Source organism: Meles meles, chromosome 13 (genome assembly GCF_922984935.1).
Source record: "Meles meles chromosome 13, mMelMel3.1 paternal haplotype, whole genome shotgun sequence".
In the NCBI taxonomy this organism is placed as follows: Eukaryota; Metazoa; Chordata; class Mammalia; order Carnivora; family Mustelidae; genus Meles; species Meles meles.
In genome coordinates, this window is record NC_060078.1 from 42351967 (window position 1) to 42378213 (window position 26247).

The following is a 26247-nucleotide window of genomic DNA, read 5'->3' on the forward strand; positions in this document are numbered from 1 at the left end:
CGTCCATCAGCAATCAAGGTCAAGTGGTTTAATTACCAGGAACAACTATGCAGTTAGAGACAGAAGCTCATGGAAGAGACTGTGGAACTAAGAAGAGCCCAGAAGAATAAACAGATGCCGAAAGGAGAAAGATAAGTTTTTTGTTTGTTTGTTTAATGATACCATTTTGCCACAGCAAGAAAGTAAATGAATGAAGGCAACTGGTCTCTTGATCTGTTAAGGGTCTTGTAGGAAGGGGTGCCTGGGTGGCTCAGATGGTTAAGCGTCTGCCTTTGGCTCAGGTCATGATCTTGAGACCCTGGGATTGAGCCCTGCATCAGGCTCCTCCCCCTCCATCTACTACTCTCTCTGCTTGTGCTCTCTTGCTCTGTCTGCCAAATATATAAATAAAATCTTTTTTTAAAAAAAAGGATCTTGTAGGAAGAATAAACAGTAGCAACTAGCAAAGCCAACTGCAAGCTACCCAAACTGCTAGTAAATTTCTTCCAGAGGAAAATAACCACCCTCTCCACTGATAGAATAAACTAGACTGGGTTGATTCCAAAATGGGCTGTGTGTGTTGTGTGTGTGTGTGTTGTAGACAGGATCAAAGAGTATTATTCCATTTACATTCACTTAGGCACTTAGCAAGGTTGCTGTGGATCTTTGGACCCAAACAAGGCTTCAGAGGATGATCTAACAGCATTGTCTTATGGGCATCTCCTCAAGCTCACATCAGTGAACAAGTACCCTGGACTCTAGAGAACACTGGAGGTAATATTTAAGATTCTGACTTGGTCTTCAAGTATGGATCAATAGATCCCTTATCAGCTCCACTTGTGTATCCTTATACATCATCTTAAAAATGGGATTATGGTCTTACCTGGATAATTTTAAATGTCTGTTGCAACAAAATCACTGATCTCTCATTACAAACTCTTGAGCAATTTCCTTTTCAATTTTCCTGTTTCTAAAAATAGTTTAATTTTTTTTTTTTTGCAAATACATATCCAGTAATTTCCACACTAATGATGGTCTAAACGAATTGAAATAGGTTTGAAAACAAAAGTTGTTTCAAAATCATTGGGTTCCAGGGGTCTATGGAATGTCTGAGTCCTAGGAAACAGTGCCACTGAGACCAACGAACAAATCCAGGTCATGTTAGATATATGAGAAACTAAAGTATTTTCTAGCCAATTAACAATTAAACTAATATCCAGAAGGAAGCTGGATATCACAGGGAGCTAAGATCACAGCTGGCTGTCAAGATCAGATCCAGCCAGTTGTCAGTTATGATCTCACTACTCAACAGTGTTCAAGAAGAAACTTTAAGAATGATATTAATTTTCAAGTGGAAAGAACATTTGAATAAATTATGTGTTTTGTCTGTAGATATACAGTTATGCACTATTGATAAACCTTCTAAGAAAAATACCAAATTGCTCTGATTTTTAAGGATATCATTTGAAAAATCTTTCAAGCTGCTGAGAAAATAGGTGCTATGATTGAGGAGTGTGAAAGACTAGACACAATCGAAGCCCTTCAATCTATGAGAGCAAGTCTGTAGGGAGGACTGTGTAACCGATTGAAAGTGTTTTTCTATAGAGGGGGAAGACAATCAGTACAACATGCCTACAAACTAAGATTTTTACAACTAAAGCATAAAGTCTTCCTAGGTATAAAATTGTTTAAGATTTAATTAATTGGGAAAAAAGAAAAGAATGAAGGAATAAAGAAAAGTAGCTTATAAGAAAAAAATACTAACACAGAAATTTAAAAGTAGAAAATAAAAGTATATCAACTTTATCCTCTCTGCACTTCAAGAATGCAATTTTGTAATAATTTGATAATTATGCTTCATTTACATGGTATATATCTTTATACACTATAACTAATATTAATTTCCCATATGTAATATGGGAATTTTATTTGTTTTTTTCTCTACAAAAAAAAAAGGCACATACCATACATATTGTTCTCTAATATTAGTGTATATACTTTATTTTGTTATTACTGTTGTTGTCGTTTTAAGATTTTATTTATTCATTTGAGAGAGAGAGAGAGCAGGAAAGTACAAGCAGAGGAAGAGGCAAAGAGAGAGAGAGAAACAGAGTCCCCACTGAGCTGGGAGCCCACCATGAGGTTCCAACCCAGGACCTGGAGGTCATGACCTGAGGTGGCACTTAACCGTCTGAGTCACTCAGGCACCCCTAGTGTATATATTTTTAAAATATATCACAGACTTCTGCTGTTGGGATGCTTGAATAGATAGACTTTTCTCTATTCCTTTCACTAAATACAACTAAAATGCCTGAATATTATATGTAAAACAATGCAAAATCCTCTAAAAGATGGAAGAATGCGGACTGCCTAGGGACCCCAGGACCCTAAGAACAGCAAGGTGGTTTTCTGTGGTTTGTTTTGCTTTTTTGTCTGGCTTGGCATTTGGTTTTGGGGGTGAGGGGAAGGAGTTGTTGTTGTTGTTTGTTGCTTCACATAGCCTAGACTTGGAGCCAGGCAACCTAGAGGCCCCAACAAAGCCTACCCTCTAGCTAAAGGACCAGGGAAGGAACAGCATAACAAGATAAAAAACCTTTTAATCAATAACTCCTCTCCTCTGGCTACCACACACCACAGAAAAGTCAGTAGCCTTACTCCTACTCTTGGCAACAAAGGCTGAGTTGGGAGCCTAGATATCTGCTCTTGCAAGGCTGCAGCAAAGCACCTCCATACCACCTCTACACAGGTTAATTTAAAAATAGAAACAGAAGGAAGCCAGTATTACCCTGATCCCCAAACCAGGCAAAGACTTCACCAAAAAGGAGAATTTCAGACCAATATCCCTGATGAATATGGATGCCAAGATTCTCAACAAGATGCTAGCTAATAGGATCCAACACTACATTAAAAAGATTATCCACCTTGGGGCACCTGGGTGGCTCAGAGGGTTAAAGCCTCTGCCTTCGGTGCAGGTCATGATCTCAGGGTCCTGGGATTGAGCCCCGCATCAGGCTCTCTGCTCCGCGGGGAGCCTGCTTCCCCTTCTCTCTCTGCCTGCCTCTCTGCCTAGTTGTGCTTTCTCTCTGTCAAATAAATAAAATATTAAAAAAAAAAAAAAGATTATCCACCATGACCAGGTGGGATTCATCCATGAGAGGCAAGCGTGGTTCAACATTTGCAAATCAATCAGTGTGATAGAACGAATCAATGAGAGAAGAGGGAAGAACAACATGGTCCTCTCAATTGATGCAGAAAAAGCACTTGACAAGATACAATATCCATTCCTGATTAAAATGATTCAAAGTACAGGGATAGAGGGAACATTCCTCAACTTCATAAAATCTGTCTATGAAAAACCCACACTAAATATCATCCTCAATGGGGAAAAGCTGACAGCCTTCCTTTTGAGATCAGGAACACAACAAGATGTCCACTCTCACCACTGTTAATTTGACAGCTTAGAGAAATGGACTAACTCCTTGAAAAACATAAGCTACTACAACTCATCTCATACCGAACAGATCATTTTAATAGCTCTCTGACAGTTAGAAAATCAAATTTGTTATTAGAAATTTCCCAAAAAAGAAAACCCCAAGTTCAGATGTCTCATTGCAGAACTCTACCAAATGTTTAAAGAATAGTTAACACCAATTGTATATAATCTCTTTCATAAGGAGAGAAAACGTCCCCATTTATTTTATGTAGTATTACTCTGATATTGAAACAGACAAGGACAGTACAAAAGAGAGAGAGAGAGAGAGAGGGGAAACTCAGACCCATAACTCATGAATACAGATACAAAAAAAAAAAAAACCTTAACAAAGTATTAGCAAATAGAATTCAGCAATATACAGAGGGACAAAATGGGGTTCATTCCAAGGGTGCAATTTTGGTTCAATATTCAAAATCCAGTCAACTTAATCCACCACACTGATAGGCTAAAGAAAAAAAATCATGACAATATTAGGAAGTGCAGAAGAAGCATCTGACAAACTTTAACACCACTTCATGATAAAGTCTTTCAGAAAAATAAGAATATAATTTTCTCAACTTTCTTTAAAACCATTTTTCTTAAAACCAAGTTTCTTAAAACCATCTTTTAAAAAGCTGAAGTTAACATTATGCCTAATATTGACAGACTGAATGCTTGCCTCCTAATATTGAGAAAAAGGCAAGGATACCTGTTTTCACCAAACTTATTCAACTTAGTGCTTGAATTTATAGCCAGTGCAGTAAGATAAGAAAAAGAAATGAAAGCATGCAACTTGGAAAGGAAGAAATAAAGCTGTTTTTATTAGTATATGACATGATTGTCTATATAGAAATCTACAAAAAACTCCTAAAAATAAGTGAGTTCACTAAGGTCACAGGATATAAGGTACACATACAACACAATTAGTATAGAGAAATACCAACACTGAACATGTAGACACTGAAATTCAAAAGTTAAAATGTCATTTGCAATCTCTAAAAATATGAAATACTAAAATACTTTTCTAACAAAACATCTATAGGATTTGTGTGCTAAAAAAACACAAAAAACTGATAAAAAATATACCTAATGTCTAAATAAATAGATACACATACTACATTAATGGGTTGGAAGATTTCACATACTAAAGATGTTAATTCTCCCTCAAACTAATATACAGGTTTGGTACAATCCTATCAAATTATCAACAAAGTGTTTTTTTCTAGACACACACAAATTATCCTAAAACTTTTATGGAATGGCTCAGAAACCAGAATAGCTAAAACAACTTTGGAAAATAATAATAAAATGAAGGGGGCCAATCTACACAATTTCAAGACTTATTTTACAACAATAGTAGCAACACTGTGTGGTTTTTCTCAGAGGTGCAGACACACAGATCAATAAAAAAAGAATACAGAACCCAGAAATACACCTACACACAGATGGTGGTTTTAAAAAAAAAGTACACATAAGTTTGATGTAAAGAAGATAGGCTTTTCAACCAATGGTGCTAGACTGAGTGGACAAGCATATACAAAAAATAAATGTCACCTTAAATCTCACACCTTACAAAAATTAACTCAAAATGGATCATGGATTTATATTGAAATCTAAAATTATAAAACTCTTAGGGAAAAAAGAGAAACTGAGATCTAGGGCTATACCATTCTTTTACTTGGATCCAAAATCATGACTCATAAGATTAAAATTGCACTTCATCAAAATTAAAAACTTTTAAATTATAAAAGATCTTACCAGGACAATGAAAAGTTAAAGAGTGGAGAAAAATATTTGCAACACATATAGTCAACAAAAAAGACTTATGTCTAAAGTATATAAAGAACTCTCAAAACACCACAGTAAGAAAAAAAAAAAGAACAAAACAAACAAAAAAAAAAAAACCAAATAATGCAATTAGAACATGGGCAAAAGATATCAAGAGACATTCCATTGAAAAAGATAAAAAAAAAAAGCACATGAAAAGATACTTAACATAATTGACCATTAAGGAAATGAAAATGAAAACCAAATTGGGATATCACTACATACACCTCTCAGAATAACTAAAATAAAAAACAGAGACAATACCAAATGCCAGCACGGATGTGGTTATAATAGAAAATGAGTGGTACAGCAACTCTGGAAAACGGTTTTGGTAATTTCTTATAAAATTAAACCACAAAGACCTTGCAGCCCAGCAAATGCCCTCCTGGACATTTATCTTACAGAAATGAAAGCTTGTGGTCACAGAAAGATCTGCACCTGAAAGTCTATAGCAGCTTTATTTTTAATACCCCAAGATTAAAATGCCCCAGATATCTTTCAACAGGTGACTGGTTAAACTCTAGTAAATCCATCCATGAAATGATTACCCAGCAATAAAAAGGAACTACTGAAACATGTAATAACCCGGAAAAATCACCAGAAAACTGCTGAGTGGAAAAAAAAAGACAATTCCAAAAGATCACATATTCAGTGATCAGATATACATATATGAATTGGATGGATATATCTATATCTATCTAACTACATATATATGTATATACATACATATATACACATATACATATATATATATACACCAACTTGAAATCACAGAACTATAGAAAGAGGAACAGTTCAGTGGTTGCCATGGGTTGAGGATGGGGTGGGAATGAGAGAGGAAGTAGGTGGCCATAAAAGGGAAACATGAGGGGTATCTGTGATGATGGAAATGCTCTTAATACTGACTGTTTCAATTGCAATATCCTGGTTGTGATATTCAACTCCCGTTTTGTAAGATGTCATCTGGGGGCGCCTGGGTGGCTCAGTGGATTAGGCCGCTGCCTTCGGCTCGGGTCATGATCTCAGGGTCCTGGGATCGAGCCCCGCATCAGGCTCTCTGCTCCGTGGGGAGCCTGCCTCCTCCCCTCTCTCTCTGCCTGCCTCTCTGCCTACTTGTGATCTCTCTCTCTGTCAAATAAATAAATAAAATCTTTAAAAAAAAAATAAAAAAAATAAAAAAAAAAGATGTCATCTGTGTTGGAAACTAGGTTAAGGATATAAATGATCTGCCTAGATTATTCTATAGCTGTATGTGAATATAAAATTATTTTAAAATGAAAGTTTAACTTAAACCCTCAATTGACAGAAAGTCATAATCAAGAGATAAATTGTAATACTGTCTTCCATACCTTTCTGGGACCCAGTGATGGGTCATGTAAGAACTACAACAAAATGTTGTATCCCAAGTTTTCCTAATGTCTGTTTTACCTTTTGTATTTATTACATATACACACACATGTCAATATATATAAATTGTATGTGTGTGTGTGTGTTATATACATACAGATGCCTGGTTTTGGAAAAAAGTACAAATCAGTTATAACACACACACACACACACACATATATATATATCATACATATTATATATTATAATATATTACATTTTTCTTTCCATTTCTCCTTATAACCCTGTGCTGACTAGAAGAATACGAACTCTCTCTTGGTTCACAGACACCAGTATTTCATGTCAGCTGGTTCTACAAATCTTTCTCTGAATTTCTCTTATCTCTAGTGATCTCCAAACTCTCAGAAACCCAAAAAGAAGTATTATGATATTTTCTAAGAATTGCTTCCTAAGAGCATTCCTCAGTATTCTTTAATTCTCTGACTAACATGTACTATCTTAATGAAAACACCACAAAAATTATTTTCTATGATTTACTTTCTTGATGCAATTGGGCTTAACTGTTAAGAATCTGGAGTGAGTATTAGTACCTAAACTCTTATATCTCCTCTTTAGAAATCTTGTGGAAGATACTCACAAATAATAATAGCCAATGAGAAACAAAGCACTACTTTATTCAGTATTGAAAAAGCATTTCATACATTAATGCAATGCTCTGCTATAAAAGCTATTTGGTAAAATATGGTAGAGGCTAAAATCTTCATCCATGCTTCTTGTTTCTTCCCAGCTAGGTCTTCAGAAAGAATGTGACCTTACAAATCCATTTACCAGATATGGATAAGCCATTACTAAGAAGCTAGGATGATGGTGTCCTCCTTGAAGAGGCAATGAATTGGGCTTGATATAGAAACAATCAAATTTCATCTAAAGAGACCATTGACTTGTTCTCTTAGCTGTTAATTTTTTTTTCAATGCTGGATTATCTTTTCTCCTCATTATGTAAAAGTTACTAAATGAACAATCTAGGACTATTAATATATTTCCCCCAAGAATTGGAGGTAATGCCTGCTAGCACTTTACCTGGGTTATCACTCAGTCTATAGCTAGCAATAATTAAGCATTTTGAAAATTCAAATGGATAACATTAGAGATGATAGATTAAAAAATTATAATCCTATGTAAAAATAGAGCAAAAAATTTTAGAGAACATTTTCAACATCATGTAAAACAAAATGTCCACTTTGACTACTACTCTTCAACGCGGTACAAGGAAGGAATGAAATATATCAGAATTAAAGGTAAATAATCTTCAGTGCTTTCAAATATTGTTCCGTTTAATTCTGGATAACTAAAACAATCATTAGATGTGAAACACTATATAGTGAAACATCTCTCTCTTATTCCTATCTCTGTTCTGTTTCTCTCCCTGGAGGAATTTATATTAATAGGTTCTTCTACATATTTCCAGATATAATTTACATACACATATTCAGGATAGAAGATTATTTAAGGATGAACTTTATATCTGAGCAATAAGTTTTCTCTCTGTAGCCAGTTTCAATTCAATGGGAGCTGGTGCTTAGAATTACTCTAAGGAGGTTATTTCAAGTAATACCAGGTCTCAGTTGGGAGAAACAATTTATCTGATTAACAAAGTCTGCTATGGCCAAGACACCCAATATGTGGCAACCTGCAGTGTATTTTGAATTCCTGAATTGTCATTCTTTAGTTGTCAAGGGGAACTAAACAAAAATACAACTCTAAGAAAACAACCCACATAATAAAATAGTTAAGAAAAACTTAAAACCATAACATAACCTATGATAAAGCCAGATAAACCTCCATACCTAAATAACTTCTTCCTTCTGTTACAAAAGTTAGGAAAGGGAGAAAGATCAGAAATCACTGGGAGAGAAAATCATCTCATATCTACAGAAAGATAAGAATGAGGAGAGAGTATGGAGTATTCCCCTGCCCAGGATTTCTTAGTGTTTACAGTTAGTAACAGATAAAACAGTGCTCTTCCCCAGCTTCAGGACTTCTGCCTTTTTGAAGCTGCTTCTCCGATATTTATCAGTGCCCCTTGGATCTTCTTGACCCAGTGAAAGGCACAGTTTAGCTATTGTCCATAAAAGTCTCTAAAGTAAATTGGAATTAAAAAATTAATTAAATTTACTTCAAGGTCACATGTATCCTGGAACCCAAGGAAACGTAAATAGCCAAAACTTACTACAAAGTTATCCAAGTATAAAAACAAACAGAGAGACCAAGGGACTAGAACAGGAATCCCAGAAGTAAATCCTCACATGTATAGTGCCAAGACCTTTTAATGGGAAAAGGCAGTCCTTTTTATGGTGCTACGAAAACCGGATATCCACATGCAGAAGAATGAAGTTGTATCCTTACCTTATACCATATAACAAAATTAACTCAAAATGGATCAAAGGTCTTAATCCATTTGAATGTATTTTTGTGTATGGTATAAGAAAGTGGTCATTTAATCCTTTTACATGTTGCTATCCAGACCTAAATGTGAGACAGGAAACCATTAAGATCCTGGAGGAGAACAGAGACATCAGCCTCTTTGACATCAGCAACTTTTTACTAGATATGTCTCCTGATTTTGTCTCCAAGGGAGACAAAAACAGAGAGAAACTGTTGGGTCTTCATGAAAATAAAAGGTTTCTGCACAGCAAAGAAGACAACCAAGAAAACTAAAAGACAGCCTATGGAATTGGAGAAGATACTTGTAAATGACATATCTGATAAAGGATTAGTATCCAAAATCTATAAAAACTTATCCACTCAATATCCAAAAAATAAATAATCCACTTAAGAAATGGGCAGAAAACATAAACAGACATTTCTCCAAAGAAGACTTACAGAAGGCCAACAGACCCATGAAAAAAAGTTGCTCAACATCACTCATCATCAGGGAAATACAAATCAAAATTACAATGAGGTATCACCTCACACCTGTCAGAATGGATAAAATTAACAAGACAAGAAACAACCGATGTTGGTGAGGATATGAGGAAATGGGAACCCATTCCCACTGTTGGAGGGAATGCACAATGGTGCAGGTAGCTATTTGGGAAAACAGTATGCAGAGTCCTTAAAAAGTTAAAAATAGAACCACACTCTGATACAGAAATTGTATTACTAGGTATTTACCCAATGATACAGAAATACAAATCAAAGGGGCATGTGTAAATGCTTATAGCAGCATTATCAACAATAGTCAAATTATGAACACAGTCCAAATGTCCATCAACTGATGCGTAGATAAAGAAGATGTGGGGGATATGTGCATGTGTGTGTGTAACTATGAAATGCCCAGAAAAAAACATAAGGGAAAAGTTTCATGACACTGGGTATAATAACGACTTCTTGGATTATGACACCAAAGGCACAAGCAACCAAAGGAAAAAATAAATAAATCGGACTACAGCAAACTTTGAAACCTTTGCCCATGAAAAGACTCTTATCAACAGAGTAAAAAGTCAACCCACATAATAGGAGAAAATACCTTCAAATCATGTATCTGAGAAGGAATTAATATCCAGAATATATAAAGAACTCCTAAAACTCAACAAAAAAAACAAAACAATTAAATTTAAAAATGAGCAGAAGACCTGAATAGAATGAATTTCTAAATCATTCATTAGAAAAATGAGTATTAAACCCACAATTATGATGGATATTATTTTTAAAAGTTGGCAAGGATGTAAAGAAATTGGAACCCTTTCGCATTTCTGATGAGAATTTAAAATGGTTCAGTTGCTATGGAAAATTAGGTGATTCTTCAAAAAATTAAACATAAAAAAAGCATCTATGTGATACAGTTATTACAGTTCTGGGTATATACCCAAGAGAATGGAGAGAAGGCTCTTGAACAGATATTTGCACACCCATGTTCACAGAAGCATTATTCACAGTGGCCAAAAGGAAGTGGCAATTCAAGTGTCCATAAATGTATAATTCATAAACAAAATGTGGCCTATATATTCAATGAAATAATATTATTCCACCTTAAAAAGGGAGGGAAGACTGGCAATATTAAAAATAAGCAAACTTAGAACTGGCTACATAATCTGCAGATACAGGGCCCCTTGTTCAAAAGGTATTAAAAATTTTAAGGTGGTGATAGCAGAGCATAAAACCAAGCATGAGGGCATGAAACTGACCCCCAGCAAAGTGACAGGGAGTGGTGGTGCGCACAGTAAGTGTAAAAAAGTATAACACGTGATATAAAGTAACAGGTTTGATTTTTAAGGATGGTGAAGAGGGAAGTCCTCTCCGAGAACATGACTTCTAACAGAAGATTTGAAGAATGGAGGGATGGTGACATGGAGCATTCCTGAGAGAGGGTAAAATCTCCCAAATAGAAGTATATCTACACCCAGCCTACTGAAGAAACAATGGCTGGAGTAAAGAAGGGGAGAGAAAGAATGGAAAATCTGAAACCAGAAACATTTAGACATGAGAAGGATATAAGGCAAATATCATGTAAGGGCTCTCAGGTCATACTGAATACTTTGGCTTTTACTATGGGTGGCATCACATAAAATCCCACATACCCAGGATAGCTTTATACCTTTGCTTATCAGAGTAAAAGCTAAAGCACTTTTCATAATTATCTCTTAATGTATCTTGACCTTGAAAGAAGAGGAAGTGGATATAAGATATATATTGATCTCCTCTCAGAAAGCTAAAATTAAACAACGAAGTGACTTCATCAAGTTCTCTGCAAATACTATCATTTTGCATTTTACCTATCTACCTTTATGAGGTGCTCCAGAGCTCAAAGATCCTCCTGGCTCGCTTGTCTCATTCCCTCCTCCCCACCCCCACCCAGTACATTCATTTAGACCCCACTATACCTAATGACAAATGCAGTGGTTAACTCTGGTTCTAAACTCATAATATCTAAATAATAAGTATCTTCTAAAATGATGTTTCCTTGGAAATTCACCCTTAAAATAAATCTTTCAGCACAATATTGAGATCTATTTGTAGAATTTTCACAGAAGATAGAAACTTGTAACTTCTGATCACATTAAATTGCTATATTAGCCATTCTATATGTACAGTCAGAAATATTTATTGAATAAATGATCCTACCAGTTGTAAGTCATTATGCTAAGATTTATGAAGGACACAGCGGTAGGAAGGCACCATCCTTTTATGCAAGAAACTTCCCTGTGACAGAGCAGAGCAGAGCAGAAAGACACTCAGCTTGCTGGAAGGAGAGAGGCAGGGACAAATCAGAGATTGAATCAAGTGTTAGGCAAATCCAGGGAAGCAAGAGATCACTTCTGACTGCAGAGTAAGGTGAGCTTCCTGAAGAGTGGCAAACACCGGGCAGTCTTAGTTGGGTATATGTCAGTTGGTGAGAGAGAGAGAGAGAGAATAGGAAATGAAGAGAAACTGGTATAAGAAGAGATAATGAAAGGATAGGAAAAAAGTGGGGAGACATAATTGGGGAAAAGCAGAAAAGCCAACCGCACTAACATTGGAGAAGAATTGTAATTGGGAAGATATATACAAGGAAGAAAAAGGGAAGAGAGAGAAGAGGAAATAGGAAAAGGGGAAAGAATTTGAAAAGGCTGAGGGAAGTGAGATGTAGACAGAAAACCCCAAAGTGAAGAAATGCCCTGTGAAGTAATAGAACTGCCTACACCAAAAGGCATTAGGCTGTGGGTCTGTATCCAAGAGTTGCCCCGAACACACAGCCTTGGTTCTGACATTTTCATCTCCATGTAGTTCTAGATCCACTCAGATGACCAACCCTTTACATTTTGCTTCTCTTCAACATAGCAACAGCAAACACTCTCACTCACTATGCTTCGAATACTCTCAGGGCCAAATCTCAAAAATTCCATCCCAAGAGGCACTTGAGTTTTTGCTTGATGGCTGTTTCTTACTTGTTTGAAAGCCACAGAGCTTCTGCACAAAGGCCCTCCCAAACAGAGCAAGGAATCAAATGGAGAATACTTTCACGTGCCCTGAAGCTACCCAGTGGGTCTAGAACTAAAAGTGAAACTTTCCCAGCTACTTTTTCATATACAAATAGTGTTAAATTTGAAACCGGCAGCTGTGCACTTTAACCACTTTCTCTTGCATGATTTATTCCAATTGCACTTCTTAAATAAAACTTTCATTTTAGATATGGAAATAGATTTCCTTCCTGAACAACTTGTTCTTCTAGAAATAAGTGTTGAGTCAGATATGTGACAATGATTCTCCCAAAAGAAATATGCACCATAAACAGCATCTTCCTATTTGTAGTTGACTCGTGTTCCTCTGTGATGGGAAAGTTTCTTCATCCACATTTTGGGGATGAAAAGGAAGTGTCTCGTGGAAACAGAATAAAAGATTTCTGAGGAATGTGAATTGCCTACGGAACAATTTAAAATATCTTTCAAAAGCAGGAAAATGCAATTTAAGATATCGGTAGGTACTCAAGCAGGTAGTTCCATGCACCAGTCCTCACAGACATAGAAGCCAAAATATATTTTATAGTCATTAGCATGGAAAGAGCAATTTTCACATCAGAATTTTCCCTGCTTTATGTTTCCTAGAACAATCTTTGCTTTCACTATTTCATAATAACCGAAAGCTGCTCTTAGTGAACATTTCCCCTATGGCTCACATTATGGTAAACATTCTATGTAAATTATCTCATTTTATCCTTAGAACAGCCTTAAGAGGAAAGCACACGATACCCATTAAACGGGCCAGGAAACTGAGAATTAAGAGACTTACATAAGTCTCCTAGGTCATATGCTGGCAAAAGTTAAGGGCTTGGATAGGCACCAAGCCTGGATTACTCCAAACACTGGGCACTTCACCATTATCTTCTGTGGCCTCTAATTGAAGCTTCCTTGTCAGATGACGTGTTCAGCATGCTAGAGTCCCACCTGGGGGGCTAGGTAGGGTAGGAAGCTGGGCTCTTGAGGGGTCAATGTGGGCAGGGCCTGTTTGGTGAAGCAAGAAAAAGGTGAAGAGGAAAAAGTTCAAAGCCCTTGAAAGAAAGGCGGAGATAACAGTTGTGTGGACCAGATGGAGAATAAATGTACTATAGCCAGAAGCCAAGTTTCAAAACTATATATGAACTTGAAATAAATAGGAACAGATCAGAAATAAGTGAGGATTTTCTCGGAGATCTGGTTCAGTGCCAAGTAGGTTGTCCATGGGTTTGTGACAAATGGGTGAATAAGGGTAGCTTAAAGATGATCATCCTTTATCAGACTGTAATTAGCTCAAGATAGTGACAGGTCTAGAAGCAGCAGATAGGCAGGAAGTTCTACAAACTGTAGAACTTCCTTAATTCTGAGAAGCAATATATAGAGTCAGAAATATGCTACATACATTAAGAGGTGATATTGGAAACTAATATTAAATCAACCTCATGCACCGATGTGTCTGTATATAATATCTTTTCTATAGCCTTCCAGATTTTCAAATTGTACCTGCTATTATATATTTAAATATTTTTTGTGGAAAATAAAATACCCTAATATTAAAAATGATAAAATTATCTTGACATTCATAAATCACCACTAATATGTGGTATATATTATTGCCCTTACCTCTCATATACATGCATAAATAGAAAGGAAGAAAGAAAGGGAGGGAGGGTGAAAGGAAGGAAATAAGAGAAGGAGAAATAATAAATGTAGAAACAGGGGCGCCTGGGTGGCTCAGTGGCCTCAGTGGCCTCTGCCTTCGGCTCCGGTTATGATCCCAGAGTCTTGGGATTGAGCCCCGCATCGGGCTCCCTGCTCAGCAGGGAGCCTGCTTCCCTTCCTCTCTTTCTGGCTGCCTCTCTGCCTGCCTGTAATCTCTGTCTGTCAAATAAATAAATAAAATCTTTTAAAAAAAATGTAGAAACAGAAAGAAGATGGGAAGGGAAAAGGAAATGAAAAACTAAATTTATAAACGTATAATTCTATTCATACTACATTTTAACTATCTCAATTTATATTTCAAGCTATAAACTGGTGTTAATTTTTCTGTATAAAATTCTTCTGGGGATTGATGTGCTTTTTTGTGTGGCAGATAACAGTGTTCTTTATTTCAGAAGAAATTTTCTTCAAGTTTATATATTTCATTACATTTTATATTGTCTTTGGCCTTTTCCAAGGATGCCAATTACATATGTGTCATATCTCCTCTCATCTGTATCTATGATCACTTCTATAATAAATGCTTTTTAAGTGTTATTCTATTTTGTGTTGCTGTTCATGACTTTCATCTCTCTAAAAGATTTTGTTTTTCTCCCATTTTTATCTGCCTTTTGACCCCTACATCTCAGCTCATTTCACAGATCATTTTTCTTCTCCTCTTGACCCTTTTATTTCTTTTTTGAGGTCTTTTGTAAAAGAGAACATGTTGGCCACCACATCCTGGAGGGAAGATATTTAAACATCCAAAATTCAGATATACAAAAATGTAACTTCCTTTATTGTATGTAGGTGATCTCATGGAGGCTGAAGCCTCTCAGTCTGCCTAGAGCAGAAAACGTATTCTATATGACATACTCATATGTTTCCTTGATTTATTAATTTTAAACAAAATTGACTGATTTTCTGTTAAGGTTATTGGTTATTTAGCTCTCTTACAAATTCACCATGAGATTAAAAGAAAAATTCACAAAAAATTAGCAAATATAAAGAGAACTGAATCAAGAGACTCCTCAACCAAACCCAGGTTCCTCTGAGCTCTTTTCTCATCTAGGCTCTGTCCCTCAGATACCACAGCCAACTTAATTTGCTGCTTGGGAAAGCTCAAAGCGGCCAGAAGAATTTTTTTTTTTAAGATTTTATTTATTTTTTTGACAGACAGAGATCACAAGTAGGCAGAGAGGCAGGCAGAGAGAGAGAGAGAGGAGGAAGCAGGCTCCCCACTGAGCAGAGAGCCCGATGCGGGGCTCGGTCAGAGAACCCTTGGATCATGACCTGAGCCGAAGGCCACTGAGCAGAGAGCCCGATGCGGGGCTCGGTCAGAGAACCCTTGGATCATGACCTGAGCCGAAGGCAGAGGCTTTAACCCACTGAGCCACCCAGGCACCCTGTGGCCAGAAGAATTTAAGGATAACTCCAGTCAACACCTAAAGATGGCGTTCCTGTCTCCTGGTCTCTGTGGAAAGGTAGAAGCCTAATGTCAATATGCACCAGTTAGCAAATCCAGATGACCTAATTACACTGATCAACCTGCCAACCTGCTTTCTGTGATTTTCTACTTCCCTGACTTTGTTGGAACCCCTGATCATTCCTCCTCCCTCATTCTCCCACTAACATGGCCAGTCACCTCTTCACAGATTGAAACTGAGCTGAATTTTCATTCCCTATTCTCTTCCCTTCTATAACGGTTACTGCCTAAAATCGGACTACTGCCTATAACAAGTGTCTGGCCTTGTTTCTCTTTGACATATGCATCAAGATATACCACGTACATGAATGACAGAATTATCATAATGTCAGTTCTGTCCAGATTATTCTATAAATTTAATATAATCTCAATAAAAATATGCAATGTGTGCATGTAACTTAATCATATTCTAATGTGGAAAATAAAAAGTTCAATAATAGCCACTATAATTTATTGGAATGTAGAAGGAATTGCCTTATAAAACATCAATTTTATTATAAAGCTATTTTGATGAAGACAATATAGTACTGACAGGGACATGCAGTGAAACCAATGGAATAGATGGGAATTCAAACTCAAACATGCACCTATACGTACACTTGATACATGACTGGGACGATAAATCAATGGGAAAGGATGGACTATTTATTATTCTGAGACAATTTGTTATCTGCATGGGAAACAAATTAGGTTTTTAAGTTAACCCAATTCATAAAAATAGAATATTATCATTTATATAAAGTTTTAAGACACCATACTTACACATTTTGTGCTTGCTATTCATACACAGATATCTAATTAAAATGTAGAAATGCATAGGAATTATGAGCAAGTAAGAGTTACTTCTAGGCAAGGCAGGTGAAAAGTAGTCAGAGATGGCACACAGAGAGCTCTGTGCCTATAATAGTTTATTTCTAAAAAAAATAATTTGAGGTAAATTTGACAAGGTATTACCATTTTAAATGGCTGTTTTATTATTCTCTATATCTGTGTATGTGTTGGAATTACTCTAATTAGAAAAAAGAATTAACATTTACTGAACTTTTACTCCATACCAATCATGACACCTAAAGCTTGCATTTACAATTTCATATATTCCTCATGGAAATTCTAAGTGGTCATGATTTAGGTCCATTTTATTTACAAAGAAACTGAATTTCAAAAAAGGTTAAATTTCTAAAAGGTTAAAATATCCAGAAATGTCTAGTTCCAAACACTGAAACACTAAAGGATGAATTTTTAAATGTGTCTCTGATGGGTATGCAAGCTGGTACAGCCACTCTGGAAAACAGTATGGAGGTTCCTCAAGACTTTAAAAATAGAGCTACTCTATGATCCAGCAATTGCACTACTGGGTATTTACCCCAAAGATACAAATGTAGTGAAAAGAAGGAGCACATACACCCCAGTATTCATAGCAGTAATGTCCACAATAGCCAAACTGTGGAAGGAGCCTAGGTGCCCTTCGACAGAAGAATGGATAAAGAAGATGTACATATATACAAAGGAATATTACTCAGCCCTCAGAAAGGATGAATACTCACCTTTTGCATCAACATGGGTGGAACTGGAGGGTATTATGCTAAGTGAAATAAGTCTATCAGAGCAAGACAATTATCATATGGTTTCACTCATATGTGGAATACAAGGAATAGCACAGAGGACCACAGAGGAAGGGAGGGTAAACTGAATGGGAAGAAATCAGAGAGGAAGACAAACAATGACAGACTCTGCACTCTGGGAAACAGAGTTGCAAAAGGGAGGGGATTGGGGGGATGGGATAACTGGGTGATGGACATTAAGGAGGGCACATGATCTGATGAGCACTAGGTGCTACACAACTAATGAATCATTGAACACTATATCAAAAACTAATGATGTACTACATGTTGGCTAATTGAATAAAAAGTTTAAAAAATGAAAATAAAATGTGTCTCTGATGCAAAGTATGATAAACCCATAGCTCTTATTCTAGTGTAGTTTGTCTCCATAAGTGCCTTTAGTATTTATTAATATAACATGAAAATACAAAATATTTCCAATTTTCCATGGGGCCTTTGTACAAGTTTTCAACACAATCATAAAGACTGTTGCTAATATGATAAAAATTCTACCATGCATTTGCCAAATTGATAGAGTACCAAAAGACAATGGGAATGATTTCTGAAATATTTTCTGAAGTTATTTGCCATTTTGTCCTTCAGTGCAATTAACAGAAAATTTGCCTAGGTGAAAGTCCTGCTGTGATGATCTCTGTTCAAATTCTTCAGTTTCTGGCTAGCCTAACCAGATACTTAAGCCTAGAGCAAAGGTTTCAAATCGGGAAAAGAAAAGGGACTTGAATAACTGTTTTCCTAGGTAAAATCAGCCAGTAAGGATGACTATAAATAATAGGAAAATCCACTGCATTTGTAAGCAATCTTTTTCTGTTCTTATATCAAAATTTCTCTGAGATACTTACTTTAAGGTGAGATTGGTGTTGTGTCACAGGAAATACAAATATGTAATATTAGATACTTTCAAAATCCTCCCTAGAATGGTCATACTTACTCATTTTACAATAACAGTATATGAATTTTTCCATTTCACCCAAATATAAGTAGCACTTGGAATTATCAAGCTTTTTAATATGCGTGAATCAACTAATCTGATTAGTGTGAAATGCTATTGTTTTAATTTGTATCTACTGATTACTGAAAAATTAGACAGACATCTTTCCTTTTCTGGCTATTTTAATTTCTCATGTGAATTGCCTACTCATATCCCTTAAGTACTTTTAAAATTGTTTTATAATTTTTCTATTGATTTCTAGGAGTTCTTTATATGCTCTGGATACCAACTTTTATCAGTTGTATATATTGAAATTATTTTCTCTAAGCTAATAACATATTGACATTTTGTTTACCTAGAAGCTCTTCCACATTATCTTGTTTAAAAAAAAAAAAACTGGAAAATACAAACACTAAGGGGGATATGATTGATGGACCCATTCATTCCAGGTGCTCCAGTGGCTTAATTAAAAACTAAAACTCTCAGTCCTCTAGCCCTCTCTCTGACAAACTTAAATGACCAATGCTAGAGTTCTCAGAAATGTCTATTTCTTATGGATTCCAACCCTCTGAATACTGCCTTTTGCCTGACACACTATACCTTCTCTCAACTCCTTTGACCTTAGAAAATGTGTTTCACTACTGAAATCACATTCTCCTTATGTGTTTTCTCATCTATAACAGAGACTGTAATATCTACTCTACATAATGGTAAGGAGGAGTAAATGACACATGATTGACAAAATTATGATTGATAAAATACTTTTTAAAAAGCCCCAAATTTTACACATTTGAATAATCCTGCCCCCCCCCAAGAAAGCAAAGCAGAACCTACTAAGGCCAAAAAAAAATATAGGGCCATAAGACTATTAAAATAAGCATGCACTGAGGTTATCAGGATTACTGGGACAAGTTAAAAATCCAGATCTCCTGGTCTTCTGTGAACAGGACACAGAGAAGCAAAGCTTTGAACTCACCCCAGACACAAAGTCTGACCAGATATATTACCACATATCTAGGAACTGATGTGGCCTATCCCATCAAAGAAAGTAAAAATACATTAAGGAGATTCCTCCAAAGGCAAAGGAAACAAAAGCGAAAATGAACTTTTGAGACTTCATCAAGATAAAAAGCTTCTGTACAGTAAAGGAAAGAGTCAACAAAATAAAGAGGCAAACCACGGAATGGAAGAAGATATTTGCAAATGGCACTATGGACAAAGAACTGATCTACAAAGATCTACAAAGAATTTCTCAAACTCAACACCCAAAAAAACAAATAATCAAGTCAAAAAATGGGCAGAAGACATGAACAGACACTTCCCCAAAGAAGACATACAAATGGCTAACAGACACATGAAAAAAATGTTGATCATTATTAGGCATCAAGGAAATTCAAATCAAAACCATTGAGATACCACATTATACCACTTAGAATGGCAAGGATTAACAAGATAGGAAATAACAAATGTTCGAGACATTGTGGAGAAAGGGGAACTCTCTCACACTGTTGGTGGGAATGCAAGTTGGTGCAGCCACATTAGAAAACAGTGTGGAGATTCCTCAAAAAATTAAAAATAGAGCTACCCTATGATGCTGCAGTTCCACTACTGGGCATTTACCCCAAAGATACAGATATAGTGAAGAGAAGGGCCATCTGTACTTCAGTGTTCATAACAGCATGGCCACAAATGCCAAACTGTGGAAAGAGCCAAAATGCCCTTCAACGGACCAATGGATAAAAAAGATGTGGTCCATATACAGAATGGAATATTACTCAGCCATCGGAAAGGATGAATACCCAACTTTTGTATCAACATGGATGGGACTGGAGGAGATTATGCTGAGTGAAATGAGTCAAGCAGGGAAAGTCAATTATCATATGGTTTCACTTACTTGTGGAACATAAGGAATAACATGGAGGACATTAGGAGAAGGAAAGGAAATGTGAAGGGGAAGAAATCGGAGAGGGGGACAAACCATGAGAAACTGTGGACTCTGAGTAACAAACTGAGGGTTTTAGAGGGTAGGGGGATAGAGGGATGGGTAAGCCTGGTGGTGGGTATTAAGGAGGGTACATATTGCATGGAACACTGGGTGTGGCACATACACAATAAATCTTGAAACAATGAAAAAATGCAATTAAATTTTTAAAAAGAGAAGACATGATATAGAAGAGAAATCCCTCTATTTGAGAATGAACATCTATAAAACACCTACAGCTAAATCATACTTAATGTTGAAAAATGGGATTCTTGCCACCTAAGACTGGGAATAAGGCAAAGATGTTCACTGTCACCATTCATATTTTACATAGGAACTGAAGTATCTGCCACTATAATAAAGCAAGAAAAGCAATGCAAGATATATTCATTAGAAAGGAAAAAAAAAATACACAAAACTGTCCTACTTACAGATAGTATAATTTTTTATGTAGGAAATCACAATAAATTTATAGAAAAAGCTCCTAAAATTAAGAAGTGATTTTTGATAAGGTCACAAGATATAATATTAAAACATAAAAATCAAACATTTCCATACTCTAGCGATGAACAACTGGAAAGCAAAATTGAAATGTTACACTGTTTATACTCATTACAAATAAAAAACTCAAGTATATATTTAAAAATGTACAGGAACTACATTATAAGTAAATCTAGAGACCAATATCTCTCATAAATGTAGATATAAAAATTCACAAAATATTAGGAAATCAACAGTATATAAAATTAATTTTAAATTAAATATTAATATTAGGGATGCCTGGGTGGCTCAGTTGGTTAAGCAGCTGCCTTCAGCTCGGGTCATGATCCCAGCGTCCTGGGATCAAGTCCCACATGAGGCTCCTTGCTCATCAGGGAGCCTGCTTCTCCCTCTGCCTCTGTCTGCCACTCTGTCTGCATGTGCTCACTCTGACAAATAAATAAATAAAATCTTTAAAAAATAAATAATTAATAAATTAAAATTTATTAATAAATAAAATTACACCATAAGTAAGTTAAGTTTATACTAGTTATGCACAGTTGGTTCAACATTCCAAAATCAATTAATAGATTTCAATACATCAATAGGCTCCCGGGGGAGGGGGAATGTAAAAATACCATAAAAGGTACTTGACAATATCCAACAAGCATTCTTCCAGCAGAGTTATCCTGAGCATGGTCCTTACCCTGCCAAACTCATAGAGGTATTATATTTTTATCATATGTCTATATGATAACATGCTATTATCACATAAACATATAACTATATTTATACTATATAAACCTTACAATTTTTATGGAATATTTCCTGGTGTCAGTTTCCTCATTTTTTTTTTATTCCTAGGACTACTTGAAATACAAAATAAATAATCTTGTCAGATATAAAGATGAAAAAGGCCCCTAACATTTATTTATATCTTCATAGAATAAATACTGAGTATTTCAAAGTGAACTTCAAATAGGAAATGGATTCTCCTTACTCACAAATCCTGATGCTGAAATCTTTTCCACAATAGGTAATGAGATCTGGAAATACACTCCACTGTTTGCTTCTCCTGGGAGTTGAATACACATGTTGAACAGTGAACGGCTAGAAACTCCCTTTCAGCTCTACTTCAGGGTTGAAACTGAAACCCAAGTACTACCTCTTCGGGCAACTGCAAAGACTGAATGAGTAAAGGACCTAGCATGGTGTGTCAGTAAGTGGTCAGAAAGCATAAATTCTTATCACCATCCTTTCCATCAGCAGAGATACTACTACTCAGATGGCTTGTGCTAGGACTGCCTTGTTTCCAAGGCTCAAGTCGGAAGTATAATCTTTTACTTGTCTCTACCTAAGACCTGATACAAAAGCATCCCAGAAGGCCTCTCATGTGACACAAAAGAAAAACCCATTTAATTCCACTTACTGGTTCTCTTGACCACATTTCTCTTCTATCAACTGTTTCTCCTGGTCAAAAAATCCCTTCCTTATCATGTACCTATGAAAGCTACAGTGATTTGATTGCCATCTATTATTTTCATTGGTGTAAGGAGTATATCCCATGGTTTCAAATGTGATATGCTAAAAAAAATTCTAGAGGACTTTCCAAATATAACATAGGACCAGAAGTGATCAATGTTAGCAGACCCCCTTTCCTCCATGGAGAAGTGGTACCCCTTAGAATAGCTGCCTGGATCATTTTCATGCTCTGAAAAGGACCCCCAGTACAAAAGAAGACCCCATGTGATGGTGTCTCTGCCACATGGTCTTCCCCCCTGAACAAGATGGTAACTAGTGACTCTCATAAGGAGGCCCAAACCTGACAGAGACACAGACACCATGTCATGTGCAGTAAGTCACACTTATGGTAATGCCAGGAGAGAAGGTTTATGAACTTCTGCTGCTGAGGTTCTTAGAGCTCTCCTGATTCCTCCTTTGTGATTCAATATCCAGGTCTGCTGTGATTAAACATGACATGCCAGGAGGCTTCCTATAATATTTCTTACTTTCCTTAAGCTAAGCAGAGTTGCTCTCTGTTGATTGCAACCAAAAAAATAACTAAATGAAACACATTTAATCTTTTTGCCAGGAAGACCAAAAAGAAAAAAAAAAGGCAAAGAATTCATTGGAGTATTAAATTGGTTAAGGACAAGTTTCAACCACTTTACAATTATGGAAAGTCTGGTAATGCTTCAGCCTCTGATGTAATCATGGAGGTTTGTGATGAAAAAGAGAATATGGGGATTTTTAATCCTATGGTTCTTCAGTTGGCTATGAATCTCTGTCCTTTGATTCACCTTCTCCAGAGTTCACCTTTATTATATCTTTTTGTTTTGCAATAAAGAAAGTGAGCAATTAATTATAGTCACAGCAAAGTGAGTATATTCATTTATTAAGAAGTAATTATTGAAAAAAAAGAAGTAATTATTGAGGACCTGTTATTAAGTAGTAATTAGAGTTTATAAATTCATTTCAAATATATTACTTTCAGTCCACATGGACTATTTAGGAGATAAATATTAGTAAAATGAGGATAGTAATAACTATTTTCTCATTAAATTTATCATTTCATAATTAACTAATATAAGTAAATTCTAACATTTTAAACTTTTAGAAATAGCCTGGAGATTCCTATGAATTAAGGATGTCAAAGAATGTAATCGGTTATCTAAGTCTTCTTCCAACCCCTCAACTCTCTTTCTATTGAAATCATCCCAGGAATAAGAAAAGGCCAAAGCAGAAATAGGTATACCTATATTACTAAATGAAAAAGGCCAATCTGAACGTTAACCTACTACATTATTTCAACTATGTGGCATTCTGGAAAAGACAAAACTATAGAAACAGTGAAAACATCAGTGGTTGACAGGACTTAGTTGAGTTGAAAAGGATGACTAGATAGAGCAAAGAGGATTTTAGGGCAGTGAAACTACTGTATGCAAGGGTACATACACACCATTATACATTCATCCAAACCCAAGGGATATACAACACGAAGGGTGAACCTTAATGTAAACTATGGACTTTGTTGTATAATTATGTGTCCATGTCAGTTCATCACCTGTAACAAATGTACCATTCTGGTTGATACTATGTATGATATGCATGAATGGAGGCAGGGGAAATATGGGAAATCTCTGTATCTTTCTTCTCCTTTTTACTAAGAATCTAAAATTGCTCTAAGGATTTTTTTTTAAGTTTGTATTTACTTATTTGACAGAGAGAGATCACAAGTAGGCAGAGAGGCAGGCAGAGAGAGGTGGTAAGGAGGCTCCTAAGAGAGAGAGCTTGATGGTTGGTTCGATCCCAGGACCCTGAGATCATGACCCAAGCCAAAGACAGAGGCTTAACCCTTGAGCCATCCAGGCATCCCTAAATGCTATTTTAAAAAAAAGATGCAACTGAAAGCCATAAACTTCTGTGAAATTTTATGAAATTTTGTTCCTTGCAGCATGAGTATTACCAGGCTAAAGACTGAGGTTAAAAAAAAAATTTTTTTTTTTTTTTTTTAAGACAAATGAGCCTCCTTCCCAGTAAAGTAGACCATCCTCACAGGAAGAAAACTGAGGAGATCCTGATGCAACTACATCTGAAAACCACCTCAATGAGGAGAGTCAGGCACTGACTGGAAGAACTGGGGAAGAGTTCTCTCAGGATCTCTCCCACTCAACGGGTGCCCCAGGGCTCACACATTGATGTACCCAGCAAAAAACTCTCAGAACATCATCTGAAGTTAAGCCAAGGTTACTCAACTTTTATTAGGAGAAAAAATGACTTGAATTTAAAAAATAAGAATCACTGGACTGAATAATACACAGGCACGAATGGTTTTGACTTTCTTTACACTATACATTGACAGTGAGTGGTTGTCTCTCTCTTCTACTTCCAGATGGCCCCTGAAATCCCATAGCAACTTCAGTCAAAAGCCTAGACAGTGGATGGAACTAGAAGGTATTATGTTAAGTGAAATAAGTTAGCCAAAGAAAGATAAATACTATATGATTTCATTTATATGTGGAATTTAAGAAACAAAGCAGATGGACATATGGGTGGGTGAGGGGGGAAGAGATAGAGAAACAAACCATATGAGACTTTTAATGATAGAGAACAAACTGAGGGTTGGTGCAGGGAGATGGGTGGGGGATGGGCTAGATGGGTGATGGGTATAAAAAAGGGCACTGGTTGTGATGAACACTGAGTGATGGATCACTGAATTCTACTCCTGAAACCAATATTGCACTGTATGTTAATCAACTAAATTTAAATAAAAATTATAAAAGATAAGAGGAAACTCAAGCAAGGACACAGATGTACAAGTGACTGCAACAGGGGACAGCATAGTAAGACTGCCCCTAATTTTAAATAACACTGGGGTTAAATGTTCACGTCCTACCTGAAATGAACTGGAATAACTTAACGTTTCATTATTTAAAAAAAAAAAAAAGTCCTGTGAAACATATTCTGATGATAGAGAATCCCCAAAAGGGGAAGGATGCCCATAAACTCATAGCTTTCTTTCTAAAATGTCATCAGAATAAACATTCACACTACCATTTAGTTAGTTAGTTAGGCTTTTGTTTCCTTCACCATAACTAGAGCTATGGCTGGCAAGGGCCATTGCAGTGAGGGGCTCAAGTTCCCATTACTACTAGTTGGTTATTTATTCAGCTGTATCTATAATGTAGTTGGTCCAGTAAGCAACTATTGTTAGAGATCTGTGGATTAAGTCAGTTTGATTTTCAGACTTATTAGTTCAATATCTGATAAATATTTGTTTTTACTGCAAATGACATAGTAGGCAATAAGCTTTGTTCTGAGAATGAAATGGGCAAAAATAACTGATTGTGGGAGAAACATACAAATGAAACAATTGCATAAATATGCACTTACAAACTATACCCTAGCCCATGGTGGAAAATGAAGAGAATCTACTAGGAAGCCCAGGTCTGGGATTCAGTCTAGGAAGACCAAGGCTGGTATGAAGATCAAAAGAATGAGCCAGAGGGAGCTCATATATGTGCACCATGGTCATAGAATTACTGTGCAGAGCTGAGCAAAACACAGTGCTGGACCCTAGAGCTTACAATAGACAGGGGTACTCAATCCTTGAAGAATGAAAAGACTTTTCAAAGACAGAGAACAAAGAAAGGGAGATTCCAAACCAAGGGAGCCAAGGTATGGTTTTGTCATTTCCTAAAATTTATCTTTAAAAAAACAAAGAAAGGAACCAGGCTGGGAGCAGGGAACACCTAACTCCCATGACAAAGAGAAAATCCTTCTCGTGTTACATGTTAATTGTGTCTGCTCCAGGCACAGGCAAGGTCAGGGCTCACTTACACATGTGCTTTAGGTTCTTAAACTCAGATATTTTTATCCTGCCTTCTGTGGAAACAAGTGAAACAAAGGTCCTTGAGAAGGTGCTTCTGGCCAGTGGGGGACCCCAGAATATATG